The sequence below is a fragment of the Labrus bergylta genome, chromosome 9, assembly GCF_963930695.1.
Source record: "Labrus bergylta chromosome 9, fLabBer1.1, whole genome shotgun sequence".
NCBI lineage: Eukaryota > Metazoa > Chordata > Actinopteri > Labriformes > Labridae > Labrus > Labrus bergylta.
The window spans coordinates 18558794-18571610 of NC_089203.1; the positions used below are offsets into that span (position 1 = coordinate 18558794).

General features: G+C 40.0%; 2 long non-coding RNA genes across 6 annotated transcripts in view; one reads left to right on the forward strand and one right to left on the reverse strand.

Annotated features, from left to right (window-relative positions):
* Positions 1-9648, forward strand: part of LOC109985500 (uncharacterized) — a 34260-nt gene extending 24612 nt beyond the window's left edge. For both annotated transcript variants that reach the window (XR_010666883.1, XR_010666884.1), the window contains one exon: positions 4810-9648. This is a non-coding gene — a long non-coding RNA (uncharacterized lncRNA). The remainder of the gene's footprint in view (positions 1-4809) is intronic.
* LOC109985499 (uncharacterized) overlaps positions 1085-12817 on the reverse strand; it is a 98354-nt gene continuing 86621 nt past the window's right edge. For 2 of the 4 annotated variants that reach the window (XR_010666882.1, XR_002278024.2), the window contains exon 5: positions 1085-5022. This is a non-coding gene — a long non-coding RNA (uncharacterized lncRNA). Of the gene's footprint in view, positions 5026-12817 lie in introns of all 4 variants that reach the window. The other 2 variants (XR_002278025.2, XR_010666881.1) reach the window with 2 other exon arrangements.

The window sequence follows — 12817 nt, forward strand, 5'->3', positions numbered from 1 at the left end:
CAATAGTTCACATATTATAACTCGAGAGGGTCGTTCAGAACCAATATCTTGGTATCTGGCTGGATCAACAATTTACATTTGAATTTCACATTAATCCTCAAACCATAAAATTAAGCAAAGAAATTGTACACAAACTAAATTTCCCTATGCTCTGTAGTTAGTACATTATTGAAGCCATCTTCCCCCACCTCCATCCTAAAATAATTTGACTCAGTTTATCAGGCTGCCCTCAGATTTATCCCCAGTGACCGCTTGTCTTCTCATCATTGCATCCTGTATCATAAAGTTGGTTGGAGACATTAACAGTGAGACATGACAGACAGTGGCAACTATTTATTCATTAAGCTCTCACCAGAGATCTACCACAATGCATCACTTCTTTATCAAACTGGACTAATACTTGTTAACAAACTCACTCAAGCGACTGGCAAATCGTCGAGTAAACATTAAAATTGGGAAAACATCCTTTATCTATTGTGCTGCGGACAACTGGAACAGGTTACAACAAACTCTAAAAACTCAATACCACTGTTGCCATGGGTCAATTTAAAAACATAATTACATACTCTGCTGGTTTGTTTGTTTTTGTTTTTGGTTCTGACTCTCAATGTCATTGAAAGTGAGGACATGCCTTCTATGATTTGTGAGATTAAAGAGAGGCTGAATAAAAGAATGAATGACAGATGCAATCAAACAACCGCATCCAGCTATTGAAACCTTGTTCAGAGTTGTCACAAGCTTGATGAAAATGGCCTTTCATCAAACTCATGCTTTATTTTTAAAGATATATTGTACTTAATTGCTTTAGTAGTTTGACCAAAAGTTATGTCATTAAAAAGTTAAAGTTGGTCAATATAGCCAGACTCCCACTCAACCCACATCAGACGTAAGAACTTGTGTTTGCAGTTTTTTGTTCTTGGCATTTGTTGTTCACTTAAAAACCTTACCTTGGGGAATATATTTCCTCTGGCAGCACCATGTTCCTAAGATGTGCCTGATGTTGTGCTTGCTGCTTGTAACCCAGATGGTGCACCACTGTATACCTTTTATCAGAGCAGCCTTTAGTCAGAAGACAATACTTGCATAATGACACAAAACAGTATTTATTGTGAATTTCAATTGCATAGTCTTCGATTCAAACACAAAAAACAATGGCGGATAAAACAGTGATTCCATATGGAGAGAGAAGAGAGGAAGACATCCGAGAGGCTTAGCACAGATTGTTCTTTTTATTATCATTAACAGTAATGTGATTCTGAAGCCCCTTGTGACCCCCGCACAGCAGCACCTCATCTCAGCAGTCATTCATTAGAACAAACAGAAGGCAGGCAGAGAGACAGCGCGAAAAGAGACGTGGGGAGAGAGCAGAGTGTAAAATAAATTAGATTGTTCTTATTACACAAACCAGTTTTCAGATGATAAAAAAAAAGACGCATCAGAAATTCAAAGGATATCTGAAAGTATGGCATTTGGAGATGGAGATGTCATGGGAGGCCCATGATCCAGTTGTTGGGTCTTGTGCTATGTGTGTAATCACAGTTACACTTACTGTCCACTTTGGATTGTGAGGCCTGCAGGGAGCCGTGAAAAATGAGTCTGAGAAATGTGTGTGTGTGTGTGTGCATGTGTGTGGATTGAGATTGGGCTTCAGTGTTTCTGCGCACTGATGCGGGCTGTGGTGAAACTAATCAAAAAGCCTCTTATGTCCTCTTCCTCTGATATAAATGGATTGTACAGTCTTTCCCTGATGATTTGGTGCAGTGTTTACTGAATAAGAGTTTTTACACTGGAGTCACAGTAAAGGCCACCTCTCTCAATTAAGCCCCCCTGGCTGCTTTTCCTATGAGAGCAGGCGTTTCTTCACATCCTCCCCCTGTTGCTTCTTATCTCTCCAGGCATGTAAAGGTCCAAATAACCCACCTCCATACATGCTAATGTGGATGTACACATATGTGAGGATGAAATATAGCAGGGTTGGGCGCAGAGTGGTCAGGGGCTCTGTTTGGGCCGGGGCGACAGAGGATGAGGAGGAGATGTGGGGGGTGGGGGGTTGGGGTGGGGGGGGGGGGGGGGGGGGGTGGTTGAAGTGAGCCGTGTGGAACCTTGGAGTGGTGTGACAGACTCCCCAGCCTCCTGGTAGGATTTGTTGGAATGTGAGAGAGGAGGATTTTAGCACCAGGCGAGCCACGCCAGAGTGCTGCAGACTTCATGCCATCTGTCTCAGCCTCCATCCTCTCTTTGCCAAACCCGTCAGACCTTTATTTCCTCTCCCTCCAGCTCCTTCTCATCCCTGTTCACAAGAGGAGCGGACATACTGAGATCTGCTAATGTATTGGAGGGGGGGGAAAAATGGCTGGGCTTAATAGACGGATTCAAAAAATCCTCGATTGATTAACATGTATTCTTGGAGCTGATTGTCCGACAGCCCTCATGGAGATAAAATGTGTGTTCGATAGCCCTGCCATTTGTTACTTGACCAACGGGAAAGAAAGAGAGAGAAAGATTTTCATACCATAGCAGTTTTGTTGATCAGTTTTTAATAAAAAGCCAAAAAGGTCATTTAACTTTATACATATTTAAGAACTATGATACAAAAGTCCATACAAGTAATAGCTTGTTACATTTAGAAAAAGGATGCTATATGTTGGGGTTATTTGCACATTTTTTTTTATGAATCAACCAATCCACCTGATACCTGTCAGTAACCTCGCCAAAAAAAAATGAAATAACCCAAACGCATCCATGTTGAGTAATATGCACCTTTAGGCAATGACTGAATCAAAAGCAGGATCTTACATCAAATGTGAGGTTGTGTGTTGTTTGGACGGATCTGATCTCTCACCCTTTCTCCCTGTGTGGGCGACTAGGGAGAAGGCAGAAGGGTAGATCACAGGGAGGAGCTGTACCGGCTCCATGTCCTTAACCTGCTCCCAGAAGGGCATCTGAGAGTGGAGGGAGTGGAACGGAAATGTACCCTCTGTCCGAAAAAAAAAAAAAAAAAAAAAGCACCAGGTGGCAGGAAGTGGGCAGGAGGTCTTTGAAGCTGACGCCTGACGGCCTCTGCGATCGATCCGGTCTTAGGTTGCAGGGAGGGGAGCCAGGTGCCCCCAGAGGACCTGCAGACCACGCAGATCTATAATGGGCAGAGGAGGAGAGACAAGTCAACTGGGGCCCGGCACCACTGCTCCATCATGGCTCAAACAGCCAGAGTCAACTGGCTGCATCCTAACAAGCAGGCGCACACTGACAACAGTCTGTTGCAACGGCAAGATGGACGGGCACGTTCGTCACATGAGAACTTTGCAGAATTCCGCCAAATCTGTGTAGACAACATTGCATAATGTGTATGAGAACATATACAAGCAATTATGGCATGTGTTACTAATTACATGCAGCTTTTACACAATACAGCCACAGATTGCGTTAAACGACTTGAGAGACTTCTGCAGAAGTTGTGGGCTGAAAATATAATGCAAAAACACAAAACAAGATTCAGTGATGTTATTTAACAGTTAGAGGAAAGAAACATCAAAAAGGAACACAAACGCCACACAAAAGCAGAAAATTAAATCAGCAGATGTGATCGTGGGGAGCTGCGAAGTGCTAAATCGCTAACATTGCTTTGAAATTATTGAAAAGGAAAAAAGAAAAAACAGAAAATACTGAACAGCCATTGTGAGCTTTGGGGTGCCTGAAACAAGGTATTCAGGGATGAAGCTGAAATAATGAGAGAAATCAGTGAAAAATCCATATCATAAGTAGGTCCTGTGTGTCTGTGTTTAGCTGGAATGGCACAATGAGTTTTCAGGGTGCTCCAGGATTTTGTATTTTGTCCAGATTTGGAGGAGGTGAGTGCTATCAGTGTCTTTGCGCTCTTCCCTCTGTATTTGTAGGATGTTTGCTGCACACATCATGCAAGCAAACACACACATGCAAATTCACTTAAATGCACAAACAAAAAGTCTAATCCTGACCCCCTCCCTCTCTTCTTCCTCACTCTGCTTCCCTCCTTGGGCATGGAAATGAAAGCTGGGCACTCAGAATGTATGGCTGGAAGAAATGAAGACATGTCTGATTTCCACGTCAGCCAATGATGATGCAGCGCCCCTCACTCTCTGCCCTCTGATAGGTCTTTGTCGCTCTCTTCATCTCAGAGGCCCCCATGTCATTCCCTCTAATCCTCCCCCTCCCCATCCCAAACACAAACAGGCCAATCCTGAGACATGGCTCAGGGGCCGGGGGAGGGATGAAGGAGCAGAGGCAAAGGCAAGGAGTGAGGGAGAGTGAGGGATGTAGTTCAGGAGGAGAGAAAGAGGAGCACCAGAAGCTGATGTTTGGTGTGAGAGGGAGCCTGTGTGTTATTATTAATAAAGCATTAAAAAAAAAAAAAGTGAGCACATCAAAGCATACAGGGGCTATGCTATCATACATGAAAGTGATGCACTATGGCTTAATGTTTCCTAAGGCATGTTATGGTGACGCTGCTTTGATTTGAAATGCATTGTGTGGAAAATGGATTTACAGGAGTGGGGAGAGAAAGCCTGGTGTGGGAGCAGACCATAATTTAAAACCTGACCTCATAGACTCTTCAAAGTCTCACTGAGTGTGAATATCTGGGACTTATGTACTGTATGTGTGCGAGACTTAAACTACAGCTACAAACAGCAAATGCACACATGTGCGGGATATGGATGTCATCTGGGAAAACATGAAATGAGCAATCACTGTCACACACAATTAAAAATGCATCGTTCCACATTTTGATCATTAGCAATGATTGGAACTAATTTTCACTTCTTTTCTTTCCAGTGTGGCACCTGATTATTCAGCACTCCGTCCTTCTTCAGTGAAGGCCTGCGGGAAGCGGGACATCTTCCTCATCATTCCCCTGTGGCCAGGTAATTATACTAATCTACCTTCCTCCTGTGCTGGAGCTCCTGTGCCACACTGGCTCAGACCACCTCTGTGGCTTCATTATCAGAGGAGGGACTCACTAATGGCTCCACGGCCTCGCTGTGCAGGCTGCTGGCAGAGAAAACAGGGGGAAAGGAAAAGAAGAAGATGGAGGAGGAGGAGGAGGAATAGAAGAAGAGAGAGAAAAGGGGAGAAAAATGAGACGCTAAAAAGTCTGCCCTGAAGGTTAACATCTCAATCATGAGGGACAATAATCGTGTGTCCAACAGCTTTGGCTCGGTAAAAGTCATCATTCAGAGATGAGGATGAGGCTCCAGAGCACCATGGTGTCAAAGAGGAAGTAAGAAGATCAACATAAATGATCTCCTCAGGGCAAAATGACCATGAAATGTGTGTGTTTGAGGTAACAGATCGCCATGTCCTCATGTCCTCGTGCGTCCCTTACACACCCCCACCTTGCATGTTTGAAACACTTATAACCTCACAACATACAGACGGACTGGGGGTGGGAATCCTGTTTTTTTTCCCCCCCGACAAATGACACCCTGACAGTTGGAAAAATGTTGGGGTCCCTGAACAGATTTCTCAGTTACAAAAATAAAATGTGTTGGAGTAGACAAAGACAGACATTTTTACATTCTACTTTTGAACCCCAATGAGAGCACTGACAAATGCCACCCCACCCCCTCTCCGTCTGTGCCATGATTGTTTTTTTCTCTCGAGAAATGTCATATACTTAAGAGGTGATAATTCTATATGGCACAAACAGACACTGGCTTCTTCCAAGTGTACATAGCATATAGGCTGACACAGATTGAGATGGTGCAACATGTCTTTGCATCACTCTAAATAGCCATGATGGCTTCACTCATACTTTATGTACTCAGAGAGTCGATGGAAAACTTTGTTTCGAAATGGATGAGGAACTCAAAGGCAATGCTCTAGAAGTAAAAATGAATAAATATAAACATATATATATATTTAGATGTTAAATTTACTGCAGTGTAAGTGATGTGTGAAATATATAGAAAATCTCCTGTTTCTGTGTAGGTGTAAAAGCCTACATGCGGGAAACTGCATCAATAAACAGCATACCAAACCCCCTGAGAGCTGGTGTTAACATATTCAGTTTGGAAAGAGCAACAGCCAACAGATCATATGTTAAATAAATATTTAAAAAATGCTGATTGACGCCAGTTTCAGTAAATATATACTATTACTATATTATGAGCGTCACTCTCTAAATTTTTACATTCAAATATCCAACTGGAATTAAGCATACTTGTGTGTGTGCTTAAAAGGATAAGTAGAAGAATTCACCAATTTTAAGGTTCAAAACTTGACGCACAACACAACTGAAAGTGTGTAAGTGCCACTACAGTGGAGTACTCTCATTTTGTGATGTATTATAAATGTGTAGGTGGGTTTGCATCAGTTAAATGAGTAAACTTTTTTATACACCTCCACACAGGCATATCCTCTTTTCCTGGAAGAAAACTAAACTGCACTTTTTCAGCCAGGCAGTTTTGTGATAGAGAGCAAATAATCTGTGAGCAGACACACTAAGAAAGCTCTAAGCACTACAACAATAGTCCCTTAGGCAGGACTACCATGCCTAATGATTTTATCTACCTATGAGAAGGTAATCATACATGTATATATAAATAGAGATTCTCTTTTAGCAGCAAGTGACTTTGGAGTTAAAGGGTACGTTCAACAAAAATCCAATAAAGCCAGACTGTCCCTTGTCTTTAGAAACAGCTAGCAATAGAGCCTCACCCCTATTCAGAAAATGTCCTTCATGTAAAGCAGGTCATCATAAAGCCTTCCATGGTGCGGTCTTTGGATTACAATGGAGGACATTGTTTTAGAAAAAAAAGACTGATCTTTTGATTTATTAAAATGTAAATCAAATTTCATTCAATTCTATTGTTTGTGGAGGCAGATGTTTTGGATATGAATATCTCAAAATCTGGTTGTATGAAACCACATGTCATTGTATTGCTACACAGCACTGGAGGCAAATAAGAAATATGGTTATGAAATAATTAATACTGTGTTCTCATGCAGAGACTGCTGTTTTGGCCGCTACTGGAATTGAAATATTGCCTTATAATTGAACATGAAAGTATATGTCATTCTTTAAGAGTAGCAGAAGAGAGAGCTGGTGATGGTATAATTCACAATGATAAAGTATAAATGTGTAAAGTGGTATTATTAGATGAACCTTGTCTGTGTTAAAACATTCTGTGTACACACTGCTGGGAATGGTGCTGTGCAGCATTTCCCTCAGTGCTGCTGATGAAGGCTGAAAAATTAACTATAAAGATCTAATGAGAGAAAGTAAAAGCTTATACTCAGAATTACATGATGAAATAAATGTGCAAATGACTCTACCATGTACAGTGGGCTATGTAATGCAACATGTGCACTCTAATGTGTTGACCTAAATTATTGTACAGATCATATTATGCCGCAGTTCAACTGTGCAAAATGTTACAAAAATGCACTTTCAAAGAGTCACTATTTACCATGTAATACATAAGATTGTTAGAATTACTGTGTATTAAAGTCATGTTTTTACTAGATTACAATACATCAAATATAGACATTCTAAGCTTAGGCAACATAAACATCATACTCAATACAAACAAATACTCAATACAAAAAATTGGACTTGAATGGGAGCCAACTGTAAGTTAGTTCTGCCTTAAAAAAAATATATATAAAATGGTCAGATTGGTGCTTTGATGTTATTGGCAATTTTTAAAATGATACTTTATGATAGAATAACTAAAACCTCAACATGGCTATGACAGTAATTATTGAAAAAGTTCCAGTTTAGGGTGCCTATATTTAGTGTGTATATAAACGGATGATTTGAGGTGACAGTCAATATGCACGCTAAGGGCTCAGGAGAATATTAATACTCACTCCACCTAAACATTGTTGTCAGACTCAGATGGCACATGCAGCTATGAGAGGGGTATAGCACTGTGTGGGGTTTGATAAGCATGCTTTATTTTTTGTGACTGGGGTAATGTGATGATAGTTGATGCTATAACTGTCTATTTTTTTTTTTTGCACAGGATTTTGAATCAGAAACGTGCTAGGCCTATAAATAAATGGGTTACTGGGGTGGAAAGTATTAGCTTCAAATGTTTCTTTTTTCTCACCCTTTTAGTTTAAAAGATGGTGAGCGGTACAGGGAACCTTTTTTTGCCCTTCAAGGTCATAAGTCTGCTTGAGCATTTCTCTCTGTCTTTGTGGTAGATCACAACCTTTTGTTTATCATCTTGTGTCATGCTCATAACTATGTGCCTTTTCTGCTTCAGGTCTTGTGCTGAGCAATGCCACTATATAGCCTTGAATACTGTGAGGTAATGAATGTAACACTTGCCAGTGTGTAAAGTGTACGCAGAGGAGGATCCAGGCAGAGGAGGATCCAGACAGATGAAGGCAGAGGTGGGACCGTTTCTTCACAGGTCTTTCACATGTAACAACCCAAAGCGTAGTCACTTCCTTAAACGGATCATGGAGAAATGTATAAAAAGAAAAAAAAAAAGAAAACCCTGCTCTTCTTCTGCAGCTTTGCTTTGACAAAACCAAAATAGGCTCCAGCTAGTAGGACGAGTGTTCGTCACAAACAAGCATCAGTATAACAGATGAAACATGGGTTTTCTTCTCTTTAAAGGGCGCTGAAATGTACACAAATAGCACTCTTGCAAACTAGAGTTGGCAAAACACTGTCACTGAAAATGTTTTGCAGTGTTTTGATTAATTGCAGTCTGTGTCTTTATGTGTGCTTGTACAAAAATAAGGTGTAGTTGCTAAATTGCTGCTGACATGTTGTGAAAAGTGTCTTTAGCTAGTGTACAGATATGAGCAACAAAGCCAAAATAACTCAGACGATACTTTATATATATAGTGTATGCAATTTAAAAAATATATATTAAATTACACTGAGTGTGAAAGTTTCCTCCAAATCCTCTAAAACAATGGTTACACAAAAATAATCTCTCTCTCGAAAGTACTTTTTTTTTGTCTTTTCCATGAGCTTGATGCCCTCTCAGCTTTTATATTTCACCACATAGAAGGTTGTGCGCTTATTTCTTACGATTTCTTGTATTTTGAAGAAAATTTCTTTCAACTGGACCCTGTTTGCTACTGAATTTAATGTATGAAACTTGAGACACCTTGTTTTCTCTTTCTGATGGCAGCTGCCCAATTGTTTACAATATATTATATCATAGAAATCCAACGTATGATACTGAATGAAGAATTGGGCAAGGTACAAAATATATATCATTTACAGGTACCTTTATTTATCTATAATATTGAAGTTTTATTTAAAACTCTACTTTATACTTTAACCTCCATAGTCCAATGGGAACTCAAACACTTTGTGTCAGAACATTGTTTTTGAAGCTATAGTTAGATATTAATTACATGTTATTTATTGTCTTGTGAAAAAGATGAACAACAAATAAGATGGCAAAGTAAAAATCAGATCCACTTCATTTAAAAACATTAAAATGATTCTAACATGTTGCATCCACTATATGGAACGATCATAACACACATGTCATTTTTTCTGCATAACGAGTACTTTTATTTTCAATACTTGGAGCATAATTTGCTGAAAATACTTCTGGACTTGATGTAATATAAAGTAAAATATTTTGACTTTGGTGCATTTCATCTTTTACCTTCAATAAAGCCTGTGAAAACTTATTCCACTGTGAATATTGAATCAACTTCTGAGACTAGAGTGTTTCATCCTTTATAAATATTGGCTCATTAATAAAGGAATGGTGTCACACATTGCTGTTTTGCACTATTTGTTATTGTATGTCAAAGTCATCATGTTCAGTTTTACAGAGGATGCAACTTTTAACATTATATTCTTCTTGTAAGAACTGTAATCCATGCTTGGATTAAAGGTAAAGGATTTTCAAAGTGAGATGCTCTTTAAATCCAGATCATTATAGAGCAATGCATGCTGACCCGTTTACACGGAAAAAAAACTTGTTTATTTCGACTTCATTGCGACAATGAGGAAACTGTATCAAGCCCCGCTCTGATCCCCATCTTACGCAGTGTGCCAGGTGTGCTTTTAACTTTCAGAGGGGTCTGTTAGTCAAACAATGGGAGAGCATTAAAACATGCCAATAGAGGAGTATTAGTCAACAGACTGAGTCAATACACCCCACTGGGCTGCATGTCTACCTACAAACACAAGCAATTGCTTTAGAAGGCCTCGTCACTGGATAGAAACATCAATTACAGTAAATTACACCAAAACAGAGTGTAACACTTCAATTTGTTAAAGCTCCTGAGCTCTCTGAGCTGTTTTGGATGAAAGCAGAGCAGAGCACTGGAGTAAGATAACATTCAATAGCCCTGAGATACATTGCCCCATCAATCCTGGGTAGTGAATAGAGTGAGGGAGTTATTTACATTTTCATCCCTGGGACTTACTTCGAAAGCTTTTCTAAACACGGGGGACCAGATCAAATTATCCCTTTTCCTGTGCAGCCTAGTTTTTAAATGCACATTTCAAAATAAGAGCACTCTGTCGCAAACATGACTTTTAGAAACTGTATAATCTCAACTGTGTGCCCACTTTTCTGTGGGCACTGGGACTTTTATCAATTAAAATGTTTGTTTTTTTTCCTGTTTAGTTGGAGTTTATAAAGTTGAAAACATCCAACACGACAGGGATAAAGGCAATTTGTGTTTTATTAAGGCTTTTATTTCAAAGTCCTAGGACAGAGGTTGATAAATGCTGCACTAAGACGACATGACACAAAGGAAACAAAGGATAAAAACACCATTTTAGTTCACAGAATCTCTTTCCAGCAGATAAAAAAACCCACAAATGACAGCCTACCAAAGGTAGCAACTCTGCTGTAAATGGAAAAAAAAAGAAAAGAATAAACGCCCAATTTCAACCAAACTTTGTAGTGCTTCAATGACTTCCCTTGCTATGGTTGATTATCCAGGAGGGGTGTTGGTTGCTGGGGACAGATGAAGATTTGGCTGTTTCGGGGAACATTTTGGGAGGGAGGGGGCTGGAGTAAATGAAAGACAAATGCGAGTAGTGCCCACTCAGCTATTTTCCCAGTCAAGATCAAAGGCACGCCGGACTGGCCGCTCCACGGGAAACTTGAGATGGGTCCTGCCTTTGTTTGCAGTTGCTAGGAGACCTGCAGAAGGCTGAAAGTGTTTGCAGTGGGGTACAACATCAAAACCATTTCCAATATAAATTTTTAAGACAGCCATGTATTTGTGTCCTGGGCTTTCCATTTACAGAGTACAAAAACTGACTCATCCCTCTGTTAGTCATGGCATCATTTCATTGGTGTTTGTTTAAAAAAGAAAAGTTGGTACAGGAAATTACACATGCACACTTTTCAAAAAGGCACTTGTCAGTAGATTGAACACTGTGTATAATATCAGTGCTTAAGCATTGCCATGTTGATGCACAACCACCAAATAGCTGTAAAAGCAGGATTAATACAGTTTTGGCCCAGTGCACTAACACACAGCATGTAAACAACTTAAATATAGTTTGATATATTTATATGCCCAGCTTTGGCTTCACCAACGAAGCTAATTACAATGCTGCTATGTATTAATGGGCCCCAAGATAGTAAGGGTGGCTAGACATGTGTCACAGAGAGCTCATTACATATCATTAGTTCAACACTCCAATAATGTCTACACCTGCTGAGCAGCAGATAATGACTTGGCCCCTGATATTTGCAGGACTATTGTCTACCGTGCAAAGCACCACCAGGAGGATAGGTGCACAGGCTGGAGAGCAGCAGGAAAACTGATAAAGCTATACAATAAGGGAGGATGCACACTGTTTTATTTGTTGTACGCTACAGTAAATGTGGCGCAGTAAAAAAGAACTCGGCATATGTTTGGTTTTTAACTGAAAGGGGAATAGTTTTTACTCATTAATTGAAAAATCATGGCAAGACTCTCATTAACCCACATTCCAACTATCTCTACAAACTGTTATTGTATTATAATACAAGTATAAATAAATACAAGGGAAATGCAAGACAAATACAAGTTTCATATGCAACTAAATAAACTCATTCCTCACCGTATGTATACATATAATGGACATGTTAAATTCCTGGTTACTTGGTCAATGGAGTGGCTCTTGCTCTCCAAGTGTTACATAACACTGAACACAACATGCATGGATAACTTGACCTCAATCTTTCCCACTTAATTTGAGAGGAAAATCCAGATTTTAATAGTCTATAGGGCTAAATCTTGAATTTTACTCGGCTAAATAAACAAATTAAAAAGCAGGTAGAGTTGTGGTCGGATGCCAATTGATTTAAAGATAGGTTTGTTAGTTATATTGATTCTGTCTTGTGACTAATGGGACACGTAAAAACTGCAATCGCCACAGAAGTGACCTTCGTGTCTGGAACGATGAAGATTAGAATCGTGCTGTGTCTGCCTTGTGTTTTCACTACTTGAGCCAACTGGCACAGCACTGGCGTCCTCTCCCGGGCTCCCAGTCTGCCATGATGACAATGGCAACCAGCTACCGCATGGCATGTAAAAATGACAAAGCAAGCCAAGGGATACTTGGAAGATGCAAGGATAATACAACACAACATGATCAATCGCTCTGTTAAGGAAACGGATTCCTGGACATTGCTATTGCAAGCCACTTTGCATTTCTAGGACATCAGCCTCTTCATCCAAGTTGGGCGTGGGCTACGGTTTCTTTCCAATGAGCTCTTAAAGAGGCAATTTCTAGATGTAAAGAGGAAATTAGGTTCTTTGAGCTTGTATCCTCCGAAGGGTTGTATTTCTTCAGAAAGAAGTAAAAAATGGCCTACATTCAAGTGTGCCAGCTTAGTTGCTG